The sequence below is a fragment of the Taudactylus pleione genome, unplaced genomic scaffold (genome assembly GCF_031769625.1).
Source record: "Taudactylus pleione unplaced genomic scaffold, aTauple2 ptg000154l, whole genome shotgun sequence".
NCBI classification, from domain to species: Eukaryota; Metazoa; Chordata; class Amphibia; order Anura; family Myobatrachidae; genus Taudactylus; species Taudactylus pleione.
The window spans coordinates 10,681,082-10,698,320 of NW_028284556.1; the positions used below are offsets into that span (position 1 = coordinate 10,681,082).

General features: G+C 39.0%; 1 pseudogene; it reads right to left on the reverse strand.

Annotated features, from left to right (window-relative positions):
• Window positions 1-9,066: 9,066 nt before the first annotated feature.
• LOC148521898 (monofunctional C1-tetrahydrofolate synthase, mitochondrial-like) overlaps window positions 9,067-17,239 on the reverse strand; it is a 137,748-nt pseudogene continuing 129,575 nt past the window's right edge.

Here is a 17,239-nt window from a genome sequence, read left to right on the forward strand (position 1 = left end):
AAAAAAACACCACCACCTATCTGAGTGAGTAAAAAAAAGGTCACCATAGTAAAGAGCTGTGAGAGAAAGACAGGTTTTAATTATGATTAGGGTGAAGATTAATAGGTCATGGATGGGGCCATTTTCTTATTAAATATAAGTTTAAAATGTAAAGGAATAAAGAGGTATCACATACCAACAAAAAATAATGCTAAAAAATGGTTTCCTATGTGAGATTCACCACTTATTTAAAATCAATTGGCAAAGACATTATAGGCCAAATGTAATAGGGTGAGAGTTTTGAAAATGTGAGAGTTTAGCAGTTAACTTTAACACTCAGGGCCGGCCCTAGCCAATTTGGTGCCCTAGGCAAGATTTTGGCTGGTGCCCCCTAGAAGATAATCCCACCACCAATTTTAAAGTGGGTACACACCTGATAGTCAATCTGCAGATATATCTGCAGATTATAGTTGTTCATACACACTTAGCCGGCCGTCACACAGCAATCCCCTTCCTGCCGGCCACTGCATCAAATGTAAGGGCGATCGGCTGAACGCCTGTACACACAGCACGATGAGCAGATATATCTGCCAACGGCTGTGCTGCACAGCTGACATGATATGTCTGTGAACAACGTTGTTCACGGACATATTGTGTGTACAGGATATGTTTGGCATCTCAGCGGACGAGATGTGAATATATATAATACAGTATATATATATATATATATATATATATATTAACGATACTGGATTAGAACCTCTATACACTCCTTCCTATACCTTCTAATATCCTGCCTATACCTTCTAATGATGACGCTAATTTGTGTACGCAGTCATACAGTAAATAAAGACTTCAGACCTAGAATCTGTGGTTCCAAAGCACAAAGTATTATTCAAGTAAAAGTACAGTCAGTTACACGCTATTGATCCAGACACAATTCGTCACAAAGGAATTACACAGACCCAAGTACAGTATACATACGCAGCGCTTCCGGACCAGATGTTAGGCATCAGCAAGAAACCCCTCGTCAATCAGCATTCAGCACGAAGACCAAGACCCAGTGTTGGAGCACACATATTTATACCCCCCCAGAAATAGACAACACAATAGAGAAGTTTGTTGCTGATGCCATTGGTTCCCAAGGGGGAATGCATCTGTTACAGAGCATTTAACAGGCTGATTCAAATAGACCCAACCCAGCCTCTAAAAACTGGGGGTCTCTGGATTCCCGCCTCATGCAACATCCTAACAGTTGTTCATATAATATACATTTTGTTGCTTGAAGTCTCATAAGTTGAGAATGCATGATGCGATCTCCATACCGATGATACCAGAATACTGTGGAAAGAGTACGCATCAGTACAAAACCAAACACGGCTTACTTATCATGTATAAAACTTTAGTTACCAAATAATCTTTATTTCACAGCATTCACACTAAATGAACAAACTTAAATCTTATACCTTAAAGCTTATGGAACCTTGTATGTGAATATGTAATGTGTGAGTATGCGGGGTTTGATATAAAGACGCTAGTTAACTTGGGACAGATGCGTGCGCATTTAGCTAATAAACAGTGTTTTCATATAGAATCTTATGCATTCGCTAATATGCGACTAGTTAACAGCGCAATTGTGCGTATCAATGTGTATATGAGAAATGGTGAAAGATGCAATCGCATGGTGCTAATAGTAATATCGCCATATGTACTTAATTGTGAGTTTATCTAAAATGGCGCTTGGGCGGCCATTCGCAAAATGGCGTCTTGCGATCTCATTTCCAAGATGGCGTCTTGCAGCCAGTCACAAGATGGCGTCGCTGCAATTCAATTTTAAACTGGTCTTGTCTCAGCCAATAATCCAGCTTCGACAATATACATGCTTTGCACTGACAGCGGCACTCCAGACGAAGAATCACAATAGGCAGGAAATTAATCATCAACGTTTTGATGCTTTAATGCATCGTTTTCAAGATACAAAAACAGATTAAACAAGATACTTACATACCCTACACCACACCACGTGCAAACGCCACGGCATCCGAGTCCAGCACGAAAACGCCCACTGATGACATCACAGGTACGATCCATTGCCATAGAAACATATGTGAAACTAAAAACAAAAATAAACCTTCATTTAAAGAAGCATGTCGTTGTAGATGCAGATGTAACCATATTGTGACAACATACCCAGATGAACCGATTATAACACAATAAAACGGTTACAAAAAACATGTGAGAAAACCGGCTTATCTATGTCACAGACATAAAGCAATCATTTAAATATCATAATCAAGAAGAATAAATAAAGCATCATCACCAGATCATGTGACATTTATGTCAGACAAGAACCCAAACAACATTCGTTGTCACGTGTCACACCCATGCCACACATCTGCTCACAAATGAAACTAAACAAAATACACATGTAGAACATTTCACTTAACATATATACAGGTTGAGTCTCCCATATCCAAATATTCCGAAATACGGAATATTCCGAAATACGGAACAATTTTGGCATGACTGAGATAATAAAACCTTTGATTTTTGATGGTTAAATGTACACAAACTTTGTTGAAAACATTGTGTAAAATGACCTGCAGGCTTGGTGTATAAGGTGTATATAACACATAAATCCATTCTATGTGTATATTGGGGTCCCATTCCCAAGATATTTCTTTATGATATGCAATTATTCCAAAATACGGAATATTCCGTTATCCAAAATACCCCTGGTCCCAAGCATTTTGGATATGGGAGACTCAACCTGTACTGTAAGAACTAAACTAAACACGGGACCTTACGGCTTGCTCTTGCCGCATGGCGTATTGAGGCTAGGTGTATGAGGACACATACTGTATATAACTGTCCCTAAATACCAGACAGTTTTTATATATTTAATTTTGGACAATTCGGAAAAACAAATAGCTAATATAGAGGAAAAATTAAGGAGCTTTTAAAATAGTAACCACAAGTTCCTAATTAGGGGGAGATTTATTTGGCAGAGATTGTGCTTTTTGATGTTATTTTTTGGTGATATTCAAGTCACTGGATTAATTATTGCTAAACTGTAGGAAAATTGCTGCAAACCAACTGCTGCAAATCGTAATCCCGGTTTCTTAATTGAAAAAACAAAAACAGAGGTGCACACATATACTGCGCCTCTCTGTCCGCAACCGGGTCTGCATCTTTATGCTAATTCTGCAACTAATTCTCAGTCTACCGAGAGGCCCACTGGCTACTGTGCTATTCCATCATGGTGCGTACTAAGATGCCCCATCAGTCGCAACCAGGGGTGTAACTAGGTATTTGAGGGCCCCATAGCAAAAGTTTGTAAAGGCCCCCACTGTACAGTACATACCATCCAATGGTGAGAAATGTACAGTATATTGACACATGCAACTTTGACAAGGAAGATAGGCCCCCCTCATCTCTGGGCCCCATAGCAGCTACACCCCTTGCCCCTATGATAGTTGCACCCACGGTCGCACCATCAAACCCCTATAGTAGGTTAAATTTCTCCGTCTGAAAATGACGTCCTGTGTTAGCGCTACTGCGTCTTTAGAAGCACTCGCCTCTGGTTAACCACACCCCGTTACTTCCCAGGAACGCACATTGAAAACCAATCTCTGCATCCAAATTTGTTCTGCATCTCAGAGCAGTAACCATCAGAATGTAATCACAGTGCGTCTTGGACGCCTGCGCACACTGATATCATTGGTTGGTTGCATCAAACTTCGCCACTGCATGAACCTCTGCATCAGGCTCTCAATCCTTCAACTCGCTGGATAACAAATCTGGTAGTTTGGTGGGCACAACTGCAGACAAGGTAAAAACCAGGCTGCTAAACTTACCCCTTAGGGTTAGCGCCTACAGAGTTAGAGGAGCCCATAGCTATTCGGAAAAAGGAGTTTACAATGCTTCAGTATATCAGGGAGTGCTTATAGCCAGTCATCTACTGTATAGTAAGTACAAAGAACTTGCTTAGTCTGTAGTATGATAAAGAGTGTCCTCTTTAGCGGGATCGGAATGAAAGGTTCAAATCCCAACGCCGGAGACCGGCACCAGTGAAGATCACGACAGCAGCTAAGGTAAGTACTAACCAACCTAACCCCCCCATTCCTCCCTTAGGGGTGCCTAACCCTAACCTCCCCCCAAGTGCCTAATCCTAACCCCCCCTGTAAGTGCCTAAACCCCCCCCTTTCCAGCAGCCTAATCCTAAATCTCCTGGGGGGTGCCTAACCATAATCCCCCCTTCCCCTAGCCTAACCATAACCCTCCCAGGGGGTGGCTAACCCTAAGGGGTAAGTTTAGTCCCCCCTGGGAGCCTGTAACCTAACCCTCCCCCCCCCGCGGCTGTCCACACCTGGCATACCTTCGATCGGGATGCAGGGCGTCAGGCTCCCGGCGTAGGTAAAATGACAGGCGTTGGGATTTCGATCCCTGTCATTAGACCCTTGCCAGGATTAGGCCATCGGGATGCCGATGGTCGGCATTTAGACCGTCGGCATCCCGACTGCATACCCTCTTTAGCGGAGGATGGTGTATTAATCAGCTTTTATCTGTTTGGAAGTAGTAGCAGCATTTAATGTTGCCATTATAATAGATGCACATTGTATACATGCTTGCATACTGTAGTACAGTAATGTCAGGAAGATTACAGGTTGTTTTTTTTTAATTGATTGCGTACTCTGTCATTACACGTCTGCAGTATGCTGTAAGCCAGCTATACCCTATATTGTCCTGCATAAAGTTTTGGACAGATGGCAGTGAGCCTGTTTAGTTATCTGATGGAGTTCATTACTTACAGGGTACAGCAATTTAGTGAATATGCCCCATTTCCACACAGTGCTCAGTAAGTAGTCTAAGCACAGCAGTTGGAGAGAATCCTATCTTTGGATAGTGTTAGTTCAGCCAGTTAATGCACAAGTTGACTCATGAGGATAGCAAGATATATTTGTGAAAATAGGCTACATATGCACTGGATCACAGAACTCATTTACAGGAAATATGGTTCTACTTGAACAATCGCAGAAGCAATGCATTATTTTTATCAGCTTGAACTTTTTTTTTTGTAATCTACAAATGTGAGAAATTAGGCAGATCAAGCTTTTACCATTATTAGAAGGATATGCACATTTCATGTCCCTACAAATTAAAAAAATTAAAAATTGACAGGAGAGTCCTGTTCAAGATTTGTGTTTGTGCAGTTGAATTTCGTTTTTATGCCAACAAATATTTAACAAAAACAGTATGTACACTAGGACACAGGTTCTCAAACTTAGGGCCTGATTCAGAGCCGCTCGTAAGCGGCCGCTCGTTCGTTCCGAGCGATGTTTGCACAACTGCGCATGCGTACGGATCGTAATACGCATGCGCGAACCAGTCAGTGCGGCCGAAATTCGTTTGTTCGCTAAATAGCGAATGCCTGCTATTTTGAGTGACAGGAGGAGGCGTATGTGGGTGGTAACAGGGGAAGGTGCTTGAAAACGGGGAGTGGAGATCAGAACGCAGGCGTGCTTAAAGGTCAAAACGGGCGTTTTATGGGTGTGCATAATTAATACAGCAGCGTCATTGACCACGTCACTGGGTTATTTTATAGTCAGAACTGCTCGCAAGATTGTGGTAGGAAAAACCAACCACAGGAATAGCGAGCAGTTCATACGCTGGTCGATGTACTCGATTAATCTAATAAATAGAACACATAATGTAGGATGCGAGCGGCCAGGGGGCGTAGTTTTCCAAAAAACGACCGCATGTTTTGTACACTCGTTCAGACCTAGAGGCGTGAACAGACCGCAAAGAGCGAACGGTTCATTTGAATAGCCACCCCTTTTTTCTGAACGAGCGAGCGCAAATAGCGTCCAGCTCTGAATCAGGCCCTTAGTCCTCAGGACCCCCAACAGTGCACGTTTTCCAGGTATCCTCACAGAATCAGTTCTAGAGAAAGAGAGTATATCTGTACACTCCAATAGATGACAAGTTACGGTCATATATTAGGCCCCATAGTAATTAGCAACCAGTAATGTTCAATTTATGGGGTTGCCGCTCTATTCCAACCAAATTAGACTATATTCTACAAAAAGAGGCTAAGGGTTGATGGAGATGGGCGCACAGTGAATGGAATTTTTAGTATAATAACTAATAAAAGTCAAGTTTTAATGTATTGATTTTGTGCATGTGCGCCCATATCTAACAACCCCTAACCTCTTTTTGTTTAATATGTCCTCACAGAATCACAAGTGATATAATGTACTCCACCTGTGGATCTTTTACAATGTGTCAGTGAGTAATGAACACACCTGTGCACCTGCTGGGTGACCTGCAAAATGTGAACTGTGGGGTCCTATGAAAACCTCTGTAGTAGACCATGCTACAGTATAACAATGAGAAGTAGGGACTTTCAGACAATGCACCCTGGGAGAAGTATTCAGATCCGCTTATCCAGAGGAAAAAGGACTTCTGGAAACTGCAAATTACATGGAAACCATTGTTAGTCCCTTCTCCTTTTTAAGAGGCCAACTGTAATATTTTCACAGGGGATGTTTACCTAAGAGTTCCCCTATTTATTCCACTAGGGAGGATGTTGACCAGAGCAGCCGGTGCGGTCACAAACCTTTCATAAACACATACTACATGTTGCCAATTGCCATGCCCAAGTTTTAGAAACAGTCCCCCTCTACTTGAAAACTTGGCTAATGTGTGCCCTACAGAGATGTCCTCATTTATCTTTGCAGTCGTGTCAAACAGCGCTTTTTGGCGCGCCTGGTGCCGTGAGGCTCTGCTATCGCCGGGGGTATTTTTTTGCCGAAAAATGCATCTGTCGCAATGTGATGCGACACGACTATGACGCACCAGCAGACTGTGCTGATTAATTTGATATGTGACACTAGAATATCTGTGTATGACTGAGTCTCTCAATCAGCATGCGATGTGCTGCAATGCAGCGACCACAGCTTTTTTTCCACGCCAAAGTTCCGTTGACAGTCTGAGTCGAACACAGATATACTGTACAAGTGTCATATCAAATTAACAGTCTCCTGGTGCATCCTAGTCACATCGCATTGCAACTTAGATGCATTTTCGGCCAAAAAAGACACCCGATGCTAGCAGAGTTGCACAGGACCTGTCGGCTCACTCACGCCAGGCATATCGCGATATGCCTGGGGTATTGAAGCTAGATGTATGAGGATACATCTCTATTCTTGGGTGTATGCAGGGCCGGATTAAGGTCTGTGGGGGCCCCTGGGCAACAAACTTGTGGGGGCCCCTATGTACCACCATCCCCTGTAGTAATGCCTCTTATGCAGTGCCCCCAGTAGTGGTCCCCCTATGCAGTGCCCCCAGTAGTGCCCCTTATATAGTGCCCCCAGACCCAGTAGTGGTCCTCCCTATGCAGTGCCCCTTATATAATGCCCCAGAAGTGGTCCCCCTTTACAGTGCCCCCAGTAGCACCCCAAGACCCAATAATGGTCCCCCCCTTTGCAGTGGCCCTTATGTAACTCCCCAGTAGTGGTCCCCCTATACAGTGCTCTCAGTAGTGCCCCTTATATAGTGCCCCCAGACCCAGTAGTGGTCCCCCCATGCAGTGCCCCTTATATAGTGCCCCCAGTAGTCTCCCCTTATGCATTGCCCCCAGAAGTAGTCCCTCCCCTATACACTGCCCCCAGTAGTAGCCCACCCCTATTCAGTGCCGCCAGTAGTTGTCCTATGTATTGCCGTCAGGGCCCCCATGAAGCGGCCCCCCCTATGCAGTGCCCCTTACACACACACAAAAAAAAAAACTTACCTGAAACCCCGCTCCTGACGCGACCGCCGCTGTCTGCTCCGGCTCCTCTTCTCCTGCAGCATGGGAGAGACGTCAGCATCATGACGTCACTCCCATCATCACCAGGAGGGGAGCCGGAAGACGGAGCTCATAAGTCAGCTCCAGCCGGCTCCCTCCATTGAAGCAGCAGCCAATGAGAGTCTGTGTGACTCTCATCGGCTGCTGTAACAAACACTCAGCGGCTGTGTGTATGTCACTGTGTAGTGTGGCCGCGCTTACTGCACGGTTTACACTACACTAACGGCGGGGACACTAGCAGTTGGTGAAGCCACCAGCTGCTCTGCTGCTAGTGGGGGCCCCTCTGTGTGTGGGGGCCCAGGGACGACCGCCCCTCTCGCCCCCCCCTTAATCCGGCCCTGGGTGTATGCATTGCCAATGTCGGACGTACAGATGTGTCTTTATATATCTTTGCTGCAGTCTCGCTAAAAAGCCCCTCTTATCATGCCTGGGCCCATGAAACTCTATCGGCGGGCTTATTTTTTTGCCGAAAATGCGCCTAAGTTGCCATTTGATGCGACTAGGATGCACCAGCAGACTGCTGATTAATATGTGCTGACTGCTGAGCTTAATATGTGACACTTGTATATCTGTGTGCGACAGTCTCTGAATTTGTATACGAAGTGCTACAATGTAGGCGCCGCAGCTTTTTTCATTCCAAGTTCCATTGTGCTTCATTTACAGACTCAGATGCACACAGATATACTGTACAAGTGTCACATATCAAATTAATCAGCACAGTCTGCTGGTGCATCCTAGTCACATCACAGTGCAACTTAAACACATTTTCAGCAAAAAAGAGACGCACAGCAGAGTTTGGCGGCTCATACACGCCAGGCAAGTTGCACTGTGTGGCGTATTGAAGCTAGATTTATGATGACACATTTGTACCAACACAATCTCCCACCTTAGCTAGACAGGAGCCTCAAAGCACTAAGGTATGCTGATGGGGATCCTGCTAGGGCTCAAACTATAGCTTCCTGCTGGTGTACATTCCCCTATTCAGAAGTGTTGTAGCTACGTTGTACTGTGGGGTCAGGGGTGCTTGGTTCTACTCCCTGCAACCATAAGTGCATAAATAGGTGGTGCTTAGATGATAAGACAGGCTGCCATTTACCTACTGTTACCAGTAGTGCAGAAATCAGTGTAAGTCGTGACATGTCCTGTAATTAACAGCTTTACAACACTTTAATGCAGGGTGGAAGAAAGGATAACGTATGCCACATAAAATATATCTATCTACTTTACCTGAGCATTGTTTAGAACAGTCCGTTCACTTCTTCGGTGTCAGGATCCAGATCGATGTCATAGAAGCAAGGTCTTGTGGGTAATCCTGGCATAGTACTCATCTGTGGAAAGAAGAGATGTTACCCGATTTATTTGCTTACTAACCTTTATTTTGTACAGTATATTATATAACAAGTGCAGAGGTTTAGTCATTAACAGCAGCCTCTGACATTCTGGAGTTCTCCCTGTATATCCTCTACCACACAAACACACGCTAACATTACATTACCTACTAGACTGTTTTTGGACCATGGGAAGAAACCAGAGATAATACAAGCAAACACGGGGAGAAGAAACAAACGAGACACAGGTAACGCCCAGGTCAGAATAAAAGCCATGGCCCAAGCAAAGCTAAACACTGTGCAAATACTACTACTAGAAAACCAATCACTAGAAAGTCACATTCTACAACAAGAAAAGTCCTAACAATGCAATGGCAGTTAGTCATTTTGTTGGAGTGCAAGACAAGCTGGCATACCTATAATCCTCAGGAAAATGTCCATTGCAATACACATACTGTACAAAAGACAATGTAATAACTGGACAACCAGGCACAGTGAAAGTAGGTTTCTATTCATACATGCACCTTTGGCCAAAAAGAACTGAAAGTGTAAAAACAGATCAGTCACACCCTAATGGTATTGTTCTTCACCCCAATTATGTAAAAAGCAAATACAAATGATATCACTGAGGTTCAACACACTTCAACTCTGTTTAAGTTACCTTTAACCAGGTGTTGTTCCATAATAAGTAATATAGACTCCAATCCAGTATACTTAAGAATTTGTCATTTTATTAATTAAATAAATAAATAGATCAAGCCCTTAACTGGGACATATTCTCCCAGCGTTGATGCAGCAAAAACAACAACCATGGACATTGTCTCACAATATTTATACCCTATTACAATATTCAGATTATACTCCTCCCTTATACACCCACTAACATTATCCAATAGACAAAGCTTGTTCTTGCTAGCTCCTCCTTGGCAATCAGAACCGAAATTGAATTCTTTTAAGAGATACTCATTGCTTGCTGTATCCCCATATTTAGTCTGAATATTTTTCTCATCACAAGCATACATAAATGGATAAGGTCTCGTTCACTGTGTTAGATAAACAGTTTTCCTTGGGAGCGGCCTTAAAGACACACACTAATTTCCATTTAAATGTGAGTTTGGACAGAGAAACAAAATGGACGTACCAATGCCCTATTAAATCTCATGAGCTGCCTCATTATACAGCATAAAGCTCATGTAAATATGGAATTATGTAAATTAGTCTTCGACAGCTCCACCCTTAGATAAGCACATTAATTACATGTGCTATATCTCATCTCCATTTCTTATATGTTTTAATTTTCTTTTAAGTAGCCATCTGAATACAGCATAGGCCAACTACAAACAAAATCAGGATTAAGATTTCAAGAATAAACTTCGTCTGTACATAAAATATGTTAAAACTTTTCTAAACCTGAAAATCAAAACTAGTATCTAATCATGATCATCATTAATCACTTTAGAGTCTCTATCATAATGTATGAATAGAAATTCTTTTATAGTATAAGCCTCATTTATGCAATTGATAATTATGGTTTCTTCATCTGTAGTATTATTAGTCAAATAACTCCAATAGTGAATTTCAAGGTTTGTATAAAAAGTTTGATAATATCCTCCAGTCTGTACAATTAAGCAATCAATTATGTTGTAGTAACAGTATTGTAGTAACAGTTCATTCAGGAATATTTTTAATGAATGTCCAACATATGTGAATGTCTTATCATATAAAGTCCAGTATCATTGTCAATAAATTTGTCCAGTTCAATAATTTCATGTTGATTATACAAATATCCCCAATTATCATACGAAAGGATGTCAGCAAAGTTGTTTCCAACATGATGTCTCACTGAAGTATCAATCAGAGAAATTTATTTTTATTCACTGGATCAATATCTCTTGTAAAACGTCTGGCATCCTGCAAAAGAACATATCACAAATTATTATGAGTTATAACATAAAACTGTAGTATCAGTTTGCCTAAAAAGGAAATATCTTCTGAATTAATTGGCAATAATTTGTAAGCATACTTTCCTCATAGGTAATAAAGATTATTTGGTAACAAGAAAATAACATCAAACCCAAATATCATGGTAGTAACTAACATTCCTAATATGTCTGAACTATATGATCTGTATCACTATTTGGAATACTCACTATTGGAACTAATCCCTAGCAGTGTATAATCAAATGCCTCATTGTAAAAATACATTGTTCATAATAAGCATTCAGTTCTTTTAAAATCTTCCTTACATTGTTCATTATAGCAAGAAATTTAAGGTTTGTACACAGTAAAGATTTTATTACAATATTCTGACTCAACATTTTCTACTTGTATTGGACTAGTAAACATTCCTACAGTTATTCAAATCTGAAGTGTAGTCTGCTTTATTTCATATACTTTCTTATTAAAACAAATGGAATACTTTCACTTACATATGAGAATAACATAATTACTAGTGGTTTTGTCAAGTTATAGTTATCAGTAACCCCTTTTCTTCTTTTTTTTTTTTTTTTTTTAATTACACAATTCTCACATGTTTTTTTGTTAGTTATCTTAGTATTTTCAGTATATTTCAACTCAAGAATGGTAGCATTTAATACTTTACCCATCAATTAATATTTTTGTAGAATTGGATACTCTTTTGAATAATATCCATACACCATAGTATACACCTTTCTTCTGGTTTAGTACAGTAAATGCAAATGCACTTTTCAATAGATGATAAATCAGATTTCTGATACCGATCATTTTCCCTGCTTAGAAAAGAGGAAGGAAAGGACTTATTAGAATAACCCCATCATCCACACTACTGGATGTGTAGTCATACCAAACCATGAACATTTGCTCGCCCTCTCTCCAAAAAAAAAAAAAGTCTCAATGTTGCAATAAACACGATTGTTTCCATCACGCAGCTAAGAAAAATTAAGCTTCCTTTGTCATCAGTCTATATCATAGTCTATTGTAAGCAATAATCTCCATCTTGATTGAAGAGTTCTCATAGTTTTATATCACAGTCTTTATATCAGCACTTGTCTGAGAATAAGTCCCCTTTAAGCTTGATCACTCTCTGACCTTTTTCAATGCGAGCCATGGATCCAGGTGTCCTTCTCAGCAACCTTTATAGCTGTATCTGTTGTCAGCATTACTTTGCCATGCCAAGGACCATTCCATTGATCTGTAAGGGAACTAGAATGTAACAAACTTCTCATCATACCATCATAGTCTCTAGACTGTATTTCATCTTCTGCATCAAATGCTGATGTTGGTTGAATATCCTGTTGAGCTTCCCCGAAAGTCTTCTTGTTGTAGCTGCTTAGACAATTGTATAAAATATCGAACAGTCAAATCATGTTGTAATCTCAAATCAGTCTTTCGTTTAGTAACACATCTTGATTGTAGTTAAAAAAAAACAATTAATAAGGAGAGATTGAGATAAGGTTCAGGTGTGATTCTATTACTATGAAGCACCAAATGTAGGCCTTCAAACAATGCCATTCCTGTCTCTTTTGTAAGTTTAACTCATTTGTTTTTTATAACACCATTGTGTGTAACTTTGATTCTATTCCCATCATTTCACTTATTTGAAAAACTTCCCCTGTAACTTTCAATAACACTTACAGTAAGCAAACTATACCTTACATACAAATTCCTCCAAAATCTCTTCTCTTAGCATTACGGAGCTATGAATTCAGTAAACTCCAAAAACATGCTAACACTATATTTTAAAACATCCCAAAACCTTAACAAGAACATACTTTAATCCTCTTTTTAATCAACATACTCCACTCCTTTCTAATCAACATACTCCAATCCTTTTTTTTCTTCATTGGTAACTGAATAAAATCAATTATCAATAGTACTTTGAAAATGTTTTAGTAGGTACCATTTTCATTATTTATCAACCAAATTACATAAACATTCACATTTTCACTTTATCTCTGGCTCGAGCATACCAGTAAGATTGTACAATGTGATTCATATTATCTGCTCTTAAATGTACTAACCCATGAACACCTCTATAAGGCTTGTAATAATTTCAATTCTACTCAAATACCCATTATCATCCTTTCTTGTAACAATGCTTTAATTTCCAGACATTGACCTCATTGTGAGAAGTATTTTCCTGATATTGTCTTAATTGGTCAAATTGTGATATCCTTAAACAACATCAACTGAGTTTCTATAACTGGCTCATCATATGTACTTAAAATTTCCTTTCATACTACCCTGTCAGCTAATATGTTACCCATGGAAATAATATCAGTTTAGTATGTACCTGACACTTAATTACTACAACTTATTTTTTAGTAAACACATTGCTTCTTTCAGTTCTTTAACTGTTTGTACATGTAAAATTGTAGTTCCCAGAAGCTATGCAGTAACCCTATGCTTCCAATTGCTATAATCAATGCTGTACATTACATCCAGCTAATTACGTTGAATGTGGTAGTTACTGTAATGCATACCCTGTAACCACAAAAAAACAATAAAAATATCTGAATAACAGTATGTAAAACAAATAGATGCAATTCAACTTAACAATTAATGCCACCCTTTAAGGATATAAATGTCTTCGAGATGGTGGAAAACAACGTCCTGTATATTTAAAATTATCAGTATACAGTTGGATTTTGTCCCATTAAACTCTTAACTTGCTTCTGCAAAAGAAACAAAATAATTGTTAATAGTTCTTTTTAAAGTTTAAAATAACTTTGAATATAACCATAGATCACTGTTAGATAAGGACTGTCATCTGTAATAAAAAAAAATTGCAGATTATTCATCAAATATTAAAACTGTTTGTAAACTTTTCAGAATATATCCTTTTGCTTTATTAAAACATTATATAGATACTGCGTATATCTAATAAAAAGTATATTTCATAACCTTTTATTAGTACCCTGGCTGAGGTACAAAAGAAACCTATGATGTAAGAATACAGACACAGTCTCATGCTCTGAGATAGTTAAAGCATCTCCTTGAAACAAAACTTTTTTTTTTCTTCTTCTCCTCCTCGGTGCAATTTCTCGATCTGGGAGGGGTATACAGAGAGAGTGAAACTCACACTGACGCACAAAGTACATAGACAGACAGTTTCTCACTCTGAAAATATTGAAAGATTAAGTTAAACAGTTGGTCATTACAAAAGTTTACAATCCTGCTCTGAACATAGGAAGTATATAGGGTGATATTTATTTGACTTCATTAATGAAGATGAAGTATCTACACTCTTCTCATCTCATTTCTAATACTCCACAGAAACAGCATTATCTTCCTATACAAACAATATAATCCCTAGGTTTTCAAGACACATCCCTTCTTGATTGACATCCTACTTATATAATCATTCTTATACTGTGCACTTTTTTTTATTCTACCTCCATTCTTAGCAAACTAATCTGCTCCTTTGGTTTTCAGTATCATCTGTATGCAGAGGATAATACTCAAATTTTCCATTTTCTCCCCAGATTTGTCACTAACTGCGCTCTTTTGTGCCACAGAATGTCTCTCTACCATTATATCTTGGAATGTCATCTCGCCACCTAAAAATTTATATATTCACAACAGAATTAATTATATATCTACCAGCCAATAATAGTTACCAATCTGATATCTCTGTAACTATTGACAACTCGACAACTCAACAATCAACCCCACTTCATAAGGCTCGCTGCCTTGGTGTCATCCTTGACAATAAACTGTCCTTTGTTCCTCACATTCAATCTGTCTCTAAATCCTGTTACATACATCTAAAAAAAACATAGTCAAAATTCAACCATATCTTACGCAAGACAATGCAAAACATCTAACACATGGAGTCATTATTTCCAGCATTGACTATTGTCTGCTTATTGGTTTTCCCCACTATACGACATTTTGACTATAGCTGTGAAGTTGAACTTTCTCACCAAACGTTCAGTGTCTGCTAATCTACTCTGTCAGGCTCTCTATTGGCTCCCGGTCTTCTACCGTATTCAATTTAAAATACTTACACTCACGCATAAAGCTTTTAACCAGACCACACCAACATACATATTTAGTCTGGTATTATGTAGCATTAAACATTTGGCTTATGGTCAGTAATAACATCAGTACTATTTATCTAAAAAATCACATTTCTCATTAGCTGTTTCCAAACTTTCTCTATTGGTTTATGTACCAATGATAATATAACACATTTCTATTCATCTACAGTATTTACAGCTTTTTCCTTTTGTACACTATGTATTTTGTCTGGGACATTTTGAACTTCTAAGCACTCATTCTTGGCAAACAATAACGTAAACTCTGCCTGTACTTTTTCAGATACTGTGACAGCATTTTGTTTCACAGATATTAAACATTATTTTAAAGATTTTAAGAATATTTATAAACATTACTGACACAATGATAGAAATAGCAATAGCAGCTGCAGCCTGCCATTGTGTTCCCAACAACATACATTTGTTTAAGAAAGTATAGAGTTTAAAGACATGAATTACGCAAGCGCGCGGGCTGATCTCTGCATTTAATTTAGAATTACTTATACCAATTATGTAAACATTACAAATTCACACGTTACGCTGCGCTTTTTATTTCCATCCACTGGAATACATATTTTATCATCTCTTGTCATTTTAACACTCACCATAGAAACGCATAGTCAGAATAAGCTTTCTATGATCACCTGTTTTTCTTCAAGCAAATACCAGCACTGATTTGTTTTACCTCTTGTGACACGTCTGTCTGTCGAAAAACAGGTACATCTCCACATTTCATACATTCATGATTCATACATTCTTCACTACACAAATATTAAATAAACCTTGACCAGTGAGTGATCAGTTCACAGTCTAAAATTATTAAAGCATCTTAATACAGTTAACTCTATTTTTAGCAATATTACTTAAATGCAACAAAACACAATATAAAATCATCTCTGAGTTCAACTTTAGCTACACCCCCTCGTCACCCGTTTCCTCTCATTCTTACATAATATCTCGGAGCACAGAAACATACATATATATACACATAATGTATATATATAATTAATTCTGATACTCACGAAGATTTTGGAGATTGGATGTCCCAGCTGCTGGCCAGACAGCAGGTACAGCCACTCCTCTCCCATTGTTGAGGTAGTGAGGAAAGATGACAGGTGCACAGGTAGATGATGGATGTCGTAAAGCCATAAGCAAATGCCTCCAGCTGTTTAAGTTACCTTTAACCAGGTGTTGTTCCATAATAAGTAATATAGACTCCAATCCAGTATACTTAAGAATTTGTCATTTCATTAATTAAATAAATAAATAGATCAAGCCTTTAACTGGGACATATTCTCCCAGTGTTGATGCAGCAAAAACAACAACCATGGACAATGTCTCACAATATTTATACCCTATTTCAATATTCAGATTATACTCCTCCCTTATACACCCACTAACATTATCAGATAGACAAAGCTTGTTCTTGCTAGCTCCTCCTTGGCAATCAGAACTGAAATTGAATTCTTTTAAGAGATACTCATTGCTTGCTGTATCCCCATATTTAGTCTGAATATTTTTCTCATCACAAGCATACATAAATGGATAAGGTCTCGTTCACTGTGTTAGATAAACAGTTTTCCTTGGGAGCGGCCTTAAAGACACACACTAATTTCCATTTAAATGTGAGTTTGGACAGAGAAACAAAATGGACGTACCAATGCCCTATTAAATCTCATGAGCTGCTTCATTATACAGCATAAAGCTCATGTAAATATGGAATTATGTAAATTAGTCTTTGACAACTCCAATAGACACAAACAGTATCAGGCAGTGATGTGTTTTAAACAAAAGCTTATGGGCTACCATGTTGTGTTTTCAAATACTGTATGTACTTGTATCTTTGGTCTTAATAGACTGAAGGAAAGTGGACACATTCTTAAGTAGAGGATGTAAAACATAAAAAAACACAACTGAAAATGTACATTATATAACGTCAGAATACTGGATATACTAATAATAAATATTACAAATAATTTAGTAATTAGTGGGAACAATTTCAGGATTCTGAGCAGAAATTTTAATTTTTATTATAACTTATCTTTTGCATAACTTATATTACT